Below are 12,174 nucleotides of genomic sequence, written 5' to 3'. Positions count from 1 at the left end.
AGAGAAGAATGGGAGAAACTCTCCAAATACAGATGTGCCAAGCTTGTAGCATCATACCCAAGAAGACTCAATACTGTAATATATATCCCATTTAGCAGACGCTTTTGTCCAAAGCGACTTACAAGTCGGCTGGGGCCACTACTTTTACATATGGGTGGCCCCAGTGGGAATCGAACCCACGACGCTTGGCGTTGCAAGCGCCATGCTCTACCGACTGAGCCACACAGGACACTGCCAAAGGTGCTTCAAGAAAGAACAGAGTAAAGGGTCTGAATACTTATGTAAATGTGATATTTACGTTTTTTTAAATTATATATTAGCAATAATATCTAAAAATGTTTTTGCTTTCTCATTATGGGGTATTGTGTATAGATTGATGAGGAAAATAAACAATTCAATCCATTTTAGAATAAGGCTTTAATGTAACAAAATGTGGAAAAAGTCAAGGGGTCTGAGTACTTTCCGAAGACACTGTAGATACTGTATAGGCTTGACATGCCCATTGATATGTTTATTTGCAATATTCCTAATATGATAATATTGTTTGTTTATGGATCCAGGAGATCCAGGAGACAAATTCTGTTTGTTTGAGGAGCTCTACAAAGTCAATGTCCTCCTTCAAACATTGAGCTCTCACACGCACTTGACTGTCCAACTCTAATATGGCCTCACATGATATCAAAAAGGTTGCTGTTCATGTGAAAATATTCCCTTCACAATAGAGATACCTATGGTTGTAATACGAATATATTCTATAACTTTCTATTGTATCTACCTTTATGGGGCCAAAAACCTGCATCCACCCCCCAAAGACAAACTCTGTTGTGTCCACTGACAATAGATATAAAGTGGGATGGAAGAGGGGTTATTAAAGTTGAAATTAAGATAGGCAATATTTTTTTAAATGTAATACTCTTGTATGAATTTCTTTCATTGTCAAGCTCTCTTATTAACTATTGTTATTTATGTGTAGTAAAGTCAACCAACCAACCCAGTCATATTATATATGTGGTCATAGAGGATGTGGAGAGGAAACCATTTAGGGGTGTGGAAAACAAAGCCATGACAGAGAAGGATGTATCAGTGGGACCATGTGAGAGAAGAGTGTTCTCTGAGTTAATGTGGTTCATATCACATGTTTGTATTATGTGATGGGGATGCACTATATTATTGGGCAGACAATAGATAAATAACCAGGAGCACTAACATGTCATTTAAAAGTAAAAACAAACAGCTACAACCCCATCACACATCTGATTGACCATGATAATATTCCTCATAGTCATCATACAACAGCCTAAAATACCATTCCTATTCATCTTGTCTTTAAAATTATGTATTTTATTAACCCATCCTCTTCAGAGGACAAAAATAACTTTTTTGCTACATATACGCTACATACATTTGACATAAAATCTTACATACGTGATACTTTTATATACAGCATTCATGTGACACACACACACACATATATATATATATACATACATATACAGTAGTGGCCAAAAGTTTTGAGAATGACACAAATATTAATTTTCAAAGTTTGCTGCCTCAGTTTGTATGATGGTAATTTGCATATACTCCAGAATGTTATTTTAAACTGCAAAACCCTTACGCACCACTGCACTTTGTATACCAGGGTTGGCTGGCCTTCTCTAGTCACTCGTAGGCTCAGTCACTGGTATACTTTTATTTACAAAGCCATTTTGGGTTTACTACCTTTTTATTTGGGCATTTTTATTGTTCAGAAATGTGGTGGGTACTCTCTTCGTTCGCTGGACTTTATCCTGCTAACTGTTCCAAAAGTCCGTACTGAATTTGGTAAAAGGGCTTTTATGTATTCTGCGCCATCGTCTTGGAACACCTTACAAAATACTTTTAAACTGGAAGAACTTGTCCCGATTGCTGTTTTAAAATCAATGATGAAGTATTGAGGCTGATTCCCTGACCTGTCAATGTTTTTAATTTGCTGTTTTATACTCTTGTGAATTCAATGGTTTTTACTAGATTACTTGTAGTTTTTCATGTTGTCTGTCTGTAATTTTTTTGAAATGACAGTGTTGCCTATCTTGGCCAGGGCGCTCTTGAAAAAGAGATTTTAATCTCAAATAAGCCCTTCCTGGTTAAATAAAAATTTTAAAAATATGAAGAGTGATCAGATGAATTGCAAAGTCCCTCTGCCATGCAAATGAACATCATGCCAGTGATTCTCTCGTTAACACAGGTGTGAGTGTTGACGAGGACAAGGCTGGAGATCACTCTGTCATGCTGATTGAGTTTGAATAACAGAATGGAAGCTTCAAAAGGAGGGTGGTGCTTGGAATCGTTGTTCTTCCTCTGTTAGCCATGGTTACCTGCAAGGAAACACGTGCCATCATCATTATTTTGTACAAAAAGGTGTCCTCTCATGCTCCTAGGCGACTCCAGCCAAGGAAGGTGATCCTGTCCTGCCAGGATTTCCTCCCAAATCCAGGATACTTCCTCCTGGACACGCTGCTTGGTCCTTTGTTGATGGGATATTCTGTCACGTTCGTTTGCAGAGATGGACCAAGGCGCAGCAAATGTAGAGTTCCACATGCTTTAATAATAGTGAAACTTAACAAAACAATAAACGAACAAACCGTGACAACAGAGGTGCAACGTGCACTAACTCCAAACACAGTAACATAAACAATATCCCATAACCCACAGGTGGAAAAATGCAATTTAAGTATGCTCCCCAATTAGAGACAATGATTACCAGCTGCCTCTAATTGGAATCATACACAAACACCAACATAGAAAATGAAACCTAGAACCCCACATAGAAATAATAAACTAGACTAAAACCCCTAGTCATGCCCTGATCTACTCTACCATAGAAAATACAGGCTTTCTATGGTCAGGATGTGACAGAAATGCTTGTAATTATACTTCAGTATTCCATAGTAACATCTGACAAAAATATCTAAAGACACTGAAGCAGCAAACATTGTGAAAATGTATATTTGTGTCATTCTCAAAACTTTTGGCCACGACTGTATATACAAAATTATATGGACACCCCTTCAAAATAGTGGATTCGGCTATTTCAGCCACACGAGCTGCTGACAGGTGTATAAAATCGAGCACACATCCATGCAATCTCCATATAAAAAATTGTCAAAAGAATGGCCTTACTGAAGAGTGTTGTTATTGTGAAGTGGAAACGTCTAGAAGTAACAACAGCTCAGCTACAAAGTGGTAGGTCACAGAAGCTCACAGAACAGGAGTGCCGAGTGCTGAAGCGCATAGCGCGTTAAAATCGTATGTCCTCGGTTGCAACAAGTTCCAAACTGCCTCTGGAAGCAATTTCAGCACAAGAACTGTTCGTCGGGAGCTTCATGTAATGGATTTCCATGGCCGAGCAGCCGCACACAAGCCTGAGATATCCATGCATAATGCCAAGCGTCAGCTGGCTGCAGTGGAAACGCATTCTCTGGAGTCCTGCTTCACCATCTGGCAGTCCGACAGACGAATCTGGGTTCGACCTGCCCGACTGCATAGTGCCAACTGTAATGTTTGGTGGAGGAGGAATAATGGTCTGGGGCTGTTTTTCATGGTTCGGGCTAGGCCCCTTACTTCCAGTGAAGGGTAATATTAACGCTCCTGCATACGACATTCTAGACAATTCTGTGCTTCTGACTTTCTGGCAACAGTTTGGGGAAGGCCCTTTACTGTTTCAGCATAACAATGCCCCTGTGTACAAAGCGAGGTCCATACAAAAATGGTTTGTTGAGATTGGTGTGGAAGAACTTTACTGGCCTGCGCAGAGCCCTGACCTCAACCCCATCGAACATCTCCGGGATGAATTGAAATGCCAACTGTGAGGCAGGCCTAATCGCCCAACATCAGTGCCCGACCTCACTAATGCTCTTCTGGCAGAATGGAAGCAAGTCCCCAAAGCAATGTTCCAACATCTAGTGGAAAGCCTTCCCAGAAGAGTGGAGGCTGTTATAGCAGCAAAGGAGGGAACAACTCCATATTAATACCCATGATTTTGGAATGAGGTGTTTGATGAACAGGTGTCCACATACATATTTTTCAGCCGTGCTGTGATGTTTTACATGAATTTTGAACCCTTCTAATCCCATAGTATCCACAGATTGTGAGCTAATGATGAAAACCTTTCCTACAAGTATTACTAAATTGTTGATTGACTGACTATGGCTTTCCAAATCGCCCTACTGATTTCATCTTGAGTCTTGTGCCCACCCCCTCATGTCCATACTAAGTTCCCTGTGCTCTCCCATAATGCTGTGCTCTGCGGAGGGCCTTGCCCAGCAGCTAGTGTGTGGCTTCAGGGAACAGTAGTTTCCCAGACAGGAGCTGAAACAACCATCAGAGCATCAGGACCTCGCTGCAGGAAGTGAGAATCACTGTGGTTACAAAATGCCCCCCTGTTGTTAAACACACAAATCAAAGGCCCATTTTAACAGGTATTTACAATCAAATCAAATGTTATTGAGCACATACACATATTTAGCAGATGTTACTGCGGATATAGAGGAATGCATGCGTTCCTAGCTCCAACAGTGCAGTAATATCTAACAATGTACAACGTTAAACACACATCTAAAAAGTAAAACAATGGAATTAGGAAGTATAGAAATATTAGGACAAGCAATGTCGGTGTCCTGAGTATAAATAAATAAATATATATATACTACAGTACCAGTCAAAAGTTTGGACACCTACTCATTCAAGGGTTTTTCTTTATTTCTATATTTTCTACATTGTAGAGTAATGGTGAAGACATCAAAATTATGAAATAACACATATGGAATCATGTAGTAACCAAAAAAGTCAAAAAAACAAATCCAAATATATTTTAGATTCTTCAAAGTAGTCACCCTTTGCCTTGAGGACAGCATTGCACACTCTTGGCATTCACTCATACCTCTTTACCTAGAATGCTTTTCCAACAGTCTTGAAGGAGTTCCCACATATGCTGAGCACTTGATTGCTGCTTTTCCTTCACTCAGCGGTCCAACTCATCCCAAACCATCTCAATTGGATTGAGCTCGGGTGATTGTGGAGGTCAGGTCATCTGATACAGCACTCCATCATTCTCCTTCTTGGTCAAATAGCCTTTACACAGCCTGGAGGTGTGTTGGGTCATTGGCTTGTTAAAATACAAATGATAGTCCCACTAAGCGCAAACCAGATGGGATGGTGTATCGGTGCAGAATGCTGTGGTAGCCACTCTCCTGTGAGGATCAGAATGGGTCAGATCCGACTGGCGGGGGTTGACAGTAACAAGGCCTCTCTCTCTCCCACAGAGGGGTAGGTAGCTGCTGGATGGTCAACAGTTCACACCCTGTTGTAAATGACAGGAGAAGGAGACTTCCTTTCATCCAGTATTTAACCCAAGGAATGTTCTTACACAACCAAACTAAGCCGCGCTGCTTCTTGACACAATGCCCACTTAACCCGGAAGCCAGCTGCACCAATGTGTCGGAGGAAACACCGTACACCTGACGACCATGTCAGCGTGCACTGCGCCCGGCCTGCCACAGGATGAATGATGAATCAGCGATACACAAATTGGCTTAATTATTTATTTACGAACTAAACTAAATAATCACACAGAATTACATAAACGAACAAATGGGATAGCTTACACATTGATTACTAACATGATGCAATGAAAAGTCCCCAGTGGACTAAACCAATATTATGGCTTGTTACACAAAATCGCAGATTCAAAAGAGAGGGAAAGGGAGACGGAAAGGAATTCCACTAACGTACATATAGCTGATAACTATGCTCATGGAAATGTGAATACTTTGCACATGAACGGCTGCTCATTCGAAATAATTGCAATGTATATTTTTACGTGTGTATGTCTTTGCTGTCTCTCTGTTGAAAACAGTCAATCCATCTACGGGGGTAATCGACAGAAAGTCTGGTTGTGTAAGTCTCTGGTTGTCCACCAGAGATCACCATGTCTTTTGTAGTTCTCGCTTCTTGGTTTTGGAGTGTCTGTGAGAACGGATCTTCCAGGGGAAGTGTTTGTTAGAATGGATCTTTCAATGTACCACCCAGTGGTTCACGCCAGAGTTTACGAAACTAAAGTACTTAAACAGCTGCAGGCCGAATGTTCCTGTGTAGTCTTCTTCTTTCAGAGTTTCTAATAATTTCAAGATGTAGCCACGCTCCATGTTTTTCTAGTCTCATAGAGTCTGACCATTCATGATGTCCGGTTCAACACCGTCCACCTGTTTGTTCTGATCTTGTAGTTTTCTTAACCACTTGTAATGTATTCAGCTGGCGCTGCAAGTAACTGGTCTGTAGAAAATTCTTCAGTGGGTCCTTTTAAACACTTGGGGAAAAAGGGCGTTCCATTATGTTTGGCATAAAGTCTGTGCTCACGTGGACATGGTTACTGACTGGATAAACTTTACATGAAAAAACATTTTCTCATTTAGAAGGCAAAGATCACATTTCATCTTTTCACAAATAGTTTTGGATTTAATCCTATAAGTTCCACAACATTTTGGATGTAAACCTGACAAATGGGAAATATTTAAGAGATTCAGTTACGTTGTTATACCGTCCTTAATGAGATCCCAAAACAACAACTGATCTAACGTAATTGTTCTTTAAGTACCCGCCTGTCTTTACTACCATTCCAACTGTTAGATTACAGAAATATTGTTTCATTATTCAACCTTTTTATGTTGTAGTTTTGTCAGGAGGAATCTCCTTGTAACAAAAGGTTTCTTTCCCAACCATCCTGCAGAGTATCTACAAGGTATTTACGACCGTCATCAAATTACCAACTTTACCCCTCTCCCTCGCTGTGGGAGAGCGAGAAAGAGAGCATTGTAGAGCGGACTTACTGTAACCTGATCCTTCGTATCCTCACAGGAGAGTTGTGACATTAATGTGAGAATAGTTCTAAAATGTATCCACAAGAAGTTTCCCTCTTTCTTTCTCTCTCTCTCCCTCTCCACGTCGTTGCGTAAAAAGCCATATTGTGTCAGTCCGCTAGGGACATTTGTCTCATGTAGTAAGTGTGTATGTTTATTCTGTGTTATTATTTAGTTAGCTAGTAAATAAATAATTAAACCATTTGGTGTAGTACTGAATCATGAGTAAGACTGTTTTTTTTTTGCAGATGCACGAGGTTATGACTGTTCAGAATGATGACATGATAAGAGGTAATGATTAATACCTTGACTGTTTTATGGTTGTGATAGGTAAAGACTTTTAGAGTTTAATTCGGGAGATGGTAACTCTTTAAACAACTTCTTCCGTGGTGCCCCAAATCCTAATGGGTCAATTTTTACATGATTAATTTAATCGGATAACAATTAAACATATTTAGTTGAATAAATAAACAAGTCATCAGATTAATGAAAGTAAAGTCATGACACCATGCTGGTTAAATGTGCCTTGATTTCTAAATAAATCACAGACACTGTCACCAGCAAAGCACCCCCACACCATCACACCTCCTCCTCTATGCTTCATTTTTTATTTTACCTTTATTTTACTAGGCAAGTCAGTTAAGAACAAATTCTTATTTTCAATGACGGCCTAGGAACAGTGGGTTAACTGCCTGTTCAGGGGCAGAACGACAGATTTTGTACCTTGTCAGCTCGGGGATTTGAACTTGCAACCTTTCGGTTACTGATGGGAACCACAATCCATTCACGGTTGGAACCAAAAATATAATATTTGGACTCATCAGACCAGATTGGCACCTATCTCATGTCCATTGCTCATGTTTCTTGGCCCAAGCAAGTCTCTTCTTATTATTGGTGTCCTTTAGTAGTGGTTTCTTTGCAGCAATTCAACCACGAAGGCCTGATTCACACAGTCTACCCTGAACAGTTGATGTTGAGATGGGTCTGTTGGGATGCAATTTCTAAGAATTTATCCTCTGCAGCAGAGGTAACTCTGGGTCTTGCTTTCCTGTGGTGTTCCTCATGAGAGCCAGTTTCATCATAGCGTTTGATGGTTTTTACGACTGCACTTGAAGAAACTTTCAAAGTTCTTGACATTTTCATGACCTTCATGTCTTAAAGTAATGATGGACTGTTGTTTCACTCTGCTTATTTGAGTTGTTCTTTCTATAATATATGGACTTTGTATTTTACCAAATAGGGATATCTTCTGTTAACCACTCCGACCTTGTCACAACACAACTGATTGGCTCAAACGCATTAAGAAGGAAATAAATTTGACAAATTAAAGGCACACCTGTCAATTGAAATGCATTCCAGGTGACCACCTCATGAAGCTGGTTGAGAGAATACCAAGAGTGTGCAAAACTGTAATCAAGGCAAAGATTGGCTACTTTGAAGAATCTCATATATTTTGATTTGCTTAACACTTTTTTGGTTACTACATGATACCATATGGGTTATTTCATAGTGTTGATGTCTTCACTATTAATCTACAATGTAAAAAATAAAGAAAAACCCTTGAATGAGTAGGGGTGTCCAAACTTTAGACTGGTATGATACAGTGCCTTCAGAAATTATTCAGACCCCTTGACTTTTTCCAAATTTTGTTAGGTTACAGTCTTATTCTAAAATTGATTAATTTGTTTTTCTCCTCGTCAATCGACACACAATATCCATAATGACAAGCAAAAAAAGCTTTAGACATTTTTGCAAATGTATACAAATAAATATCTAATTTACATAAGTATTCAGTATTTATTCAGTACTTTGTTGATGCACCTTTGGCGGCAACTACAGCCTTGAGTCTATTTGGGTATAATATGACGTTACAAGCTTGGCATACCTGTATTTGGTGTCTCTCATTCTTCTCTGCTGAACCTCTCAATTTCTGTCCGGATGGGGAGCGTTGCTGCACAGCTTTCTTCAGGTCTCTCCAGAGATGTTCGATCGGGTTGAAGTCCGGGCTCTGGCTGGGCCACTCAAGGACATTCAGAGACTTGTCCCAAAGCCACCCCTGCGTTGTTTTGGCTGTGTACTTAGGGTTGTTGTCCTGTTGGAGGGTGAACCTTTGCCCCAGTCTGAGGCCCTGAGAGCTTTGGAGCAGGTTTTCATTAACCATCTCTCTGTACTTTGCTCCGTTCATCTTTCCCTCAATCCTGACAAGTTTCCCAGTCTCTGCCCTTGAAAAACGTCCCCACAGCATGATGCTGCCACCACCATACTTCACCGTAGGAATGGTGCAGGGTTTTCTCCAGACGTGACACTGCATTCAGGCTAAAGAGTTCAATATTGGTTTCATCAGACCAGAGAATCTTGTTTCTCATGGACTGAGAGTCTTTAGGTGCCTTTTGGTAAACTCAAAGCTGGCTGTCATATGCCTTTTTACTGAGGAATGGCTTCTGTCTGGCCACTCTACCATTAAGACCTGATTGGTGGAGTGCTGTAGAGATGGTTGTCTTCCTGGAAGGTTCTCCCATCTCCACAGAGGAACTCTAGAGCTCTCTGAGTGACCATCGGGCTCTTTGTCACCTCCCTGACCAAGGCCCTTCTTCCCTGATTGCTCAGTTTGGCCGGGTGGCCAGCTCTAGGAAGAGTCTGGTGGTTCTAAACTTCTTCCATATAAGAATGATGGAGGCCACTGTGTTCTTGGGGACCTTCAAAGCTGCAGAAATGATTTGGTACCCTTCCCCAGATCTGTGCCTCAACACAATACTGTCTTGGTGCTCTACAGACAGTACCTTTGACCTTGTGGTTTGGTTTTTGCTCTGACATGCACCGCCAACTGTGTGACCTTATATGGACAGGTGTGTGCCTTTCCAAATCATGTCCAATCAATTCAATTTATCCCAGTTGGACTCCAATGAAGTTGTAGAAACATCTCAAGGATGATCAATGGAAACAGGATGCACCTGAGCTCAATTTGAGTCTCATCGAAAAGGGTCTGATTACACAAGTAAATAAGGTTGCTGTTTTTTATAAATTTGCAAACATTTCTAAAAACTGGTTTTCGCTTTATCATTATGGGGTATTGTGATGAAGGAAAAAATGTATTTAATCCATTTTAGAATAAGTTGGAACGTAACAAAATATGGAAAGGGGGAATGGGTCTGAATACTTTCCAAATGCACTGTATGTGATGGGATGTATAGATATTATGGACAGTATATGGATAGAATATCTGAAGAATACATAGGATAGAATAGTATATGTACAGCAATAGTTAAATAGGATGGCCTTGACTAGAATACAGTATATCCATATGAAGTACTGTATGTAGAACAGTATGAAAACATTATTAAAGTGACTAGTGTTCCATTATTAAAGTGACCAGTTGTCCATAACTATGTACTGTACATAGGGCAGCAGCCTCTAAGGTGTGTGGTAGAGTAACCGGGTGGTAGCCGGTAAGTGACAATGACTAAAGTTCAGGGCAGGGTGCCAGCTAGTGGTGACTATTTAACCATCTGATGGCCTTGAGACAGAAGCTGTTTTTCAGTCTCTCGCTCTCAGCTTTGATGCACCTGTACTGACCTCGCCTTTTGGATGGTAGTGGGGTGAACAGGCCGTGGCTCGGGTGGCTGAGGTCCTTTATGATTTTCTTGGCCTTCCTGTGACATCAGGTGCTGTAGATGTCCTGGAGGGCAGGCAGTATGCCCCCGGTGATGCATTGGGCAGACCGCACCACCCTCTGGAGAGTCCTGTGGTTGCATTCGATGCAGTTGACATACCAGGCGGGGATACTAACTTCACTGATTATGACTATTCCTACAGGGGATGGGCGTGTGCATAAATTGAACATGGTTCTCAGAGTCGTGGTATTACTTCTCTCTGCTCTCTGTAAAGTACATTTGTTCTCTTTATTTCAATGCGAATCAATCTAGTATAACAGTCTATATATCAATTTTCCTCACAATTCTGTCTCCTGCCCAGGCGGAGGAATGTTGCTTCCTCCTAGCACCTCCCCTGTATAGGCTGTGGAACTGAAGTAGAGCCAAGTAAGTAGACAATTTACATTTTAATTCCCTAAGCATGTCAAATGAAAGAAGCAGGTACTGAGTCAGGTACAGACTCTCCCCATCCTACCAAAAGCCATCATGGGCAGAAGAGAAAATGCTGTATAGATCTAATACCAGAACAGGTTGTTTAAATCAAACTACTGTAGGATTGTTTTAACCTGTATTCACGTTTCTTAGAGCACTGTATTTCTAAAATTCTATCTGCTGCTTGGTATCACCTAAACATTGGAACACAGTGACATCTATTGGAGATTTGAGTGAATCACCTCACATTCTAATTCCACATAAACAATAAGTAGTCTACTACTACTTATTATTGGCAAAGGCCATAAAGCAATGTCACTCACTTTGATATCAGAGTGAAAACATTTCGACCACTGATCAATCATTATGCTGATTCCCAAATCTGTAATATTTGTATTGGTTGAAATAGCCTAAGCAATCTGCTGAATAACCCCAGTTGACGAGGTTTGAAATATCATCCATTTTACATTTGTTATTGTCTTATAACTAACTTTCACAATTCACAATAAGACGTGTATTTCTATACTCACCAACAAGCCTACATTAAAAAAGGAAAGCTCCAAAATTATTGTCAGAAGTGGGATTCGAACCCACGCCTCCATTCGGAGACCAGAATGCCCTTTCCAGGAAGGATTTTCACCTTGAGTCTGGCGCCTTAGACCGCTCGGCCATCCTGACAACTCCGAGTATTCGTGAGAAAAAAGAGCCTTTCTCCACATGATGAAGTGCGGTACTACATTTTCAATTAATTCATAATATTAAATGTATGATATCGTGAAATGTATGATATCGCTAGTTGGGATTTTGCATTTTGTTAGCAAAATCTAGCTAGTTCACATTTTGTTAGGAAATAGCTAGCTAACGTTACTGGTAATATTGCAAACGTCTCACAGCTAGCGTTAATAATTTGCTCAATGGAAATGAGGAAATAATACATCACTTTTCTTGTGAAAATTAGGATCTATGGCTTTGTCAGTGGCTGAACATTATACCAGATATGGCACTTTACCGGCGTTGCTTTGCTCTGGAGTGTTGTGATTTATTTTCGTTTGTTGCTATTTTTATTAATTTAATCTACCCCAAAAAGTTTGTCAGAAGTGGGATTTGAACCCACGCCTCCATTCGGAGACCAGAAACCCCATTACTATGGAAGGTAGAACCTTGAGTCTGGCGCCTTAGACCACTCGGCCATCCTGACA

The 12,174-nt window shown here is 40.5% G+C and overlaps 2 non-coding genes across 2 annotated transcripts; both read right to left on the bottom strand.

Moving 5' to 3' along the window:
- Positions 1-11,544: 11,544 nt before the first annotated feature.
- Positions 11,545-11,653, bottom strand: trnal-caa (transfer RNA leucine (anticodon CAA)). The gene is made up of 2 exons: positions 11,616-11,653; positions 11,545-11,590 (listed from the first exon to the last, which is right to left on the bottom strand). It is a non-coding gene; the product is annotated as a tRNA-Leu (tRNA).
- Positions 11,654-12,064: 411 nt separating this feature from the next.
- trnal-caa (transfer RNA leucine (anticodon CAA)) lies at positions 12,065-12,173 on the bottom strand. Its single transcript has 2 exons — positions 12,136-12,173; positions 12,065-12,110 (listed from the first exon to the last, which is right to left on the bottom strand). It is a non-coding gene; the product is annotated as a tRNA-Leu (tRNA).
- Between the last annotated feature and the right edge of the window lies 1 nt (position 12,174).

Source organism: Oncorhynchus masou, chromosome 10 (assembly GCF_036934945.1).
Source record: "Oncorhynchus masou masou isolate Uvic2021 chromosome 10, UVic_Omas_1.1, whole genome shotgun sequence".
NCBI classification, from domain to species: Eukaryota; Metazoa; Chordata; class Actinopteri; order Salmoniformes; family Salmonidae; genus Oncorhynchus; species Oncorhynchus masou.
The sequence above is the reverse complement of the archived record's forward strand: the minus strand, read 5'-3'. Positions and strand labels throughout refer to the sequence as shown.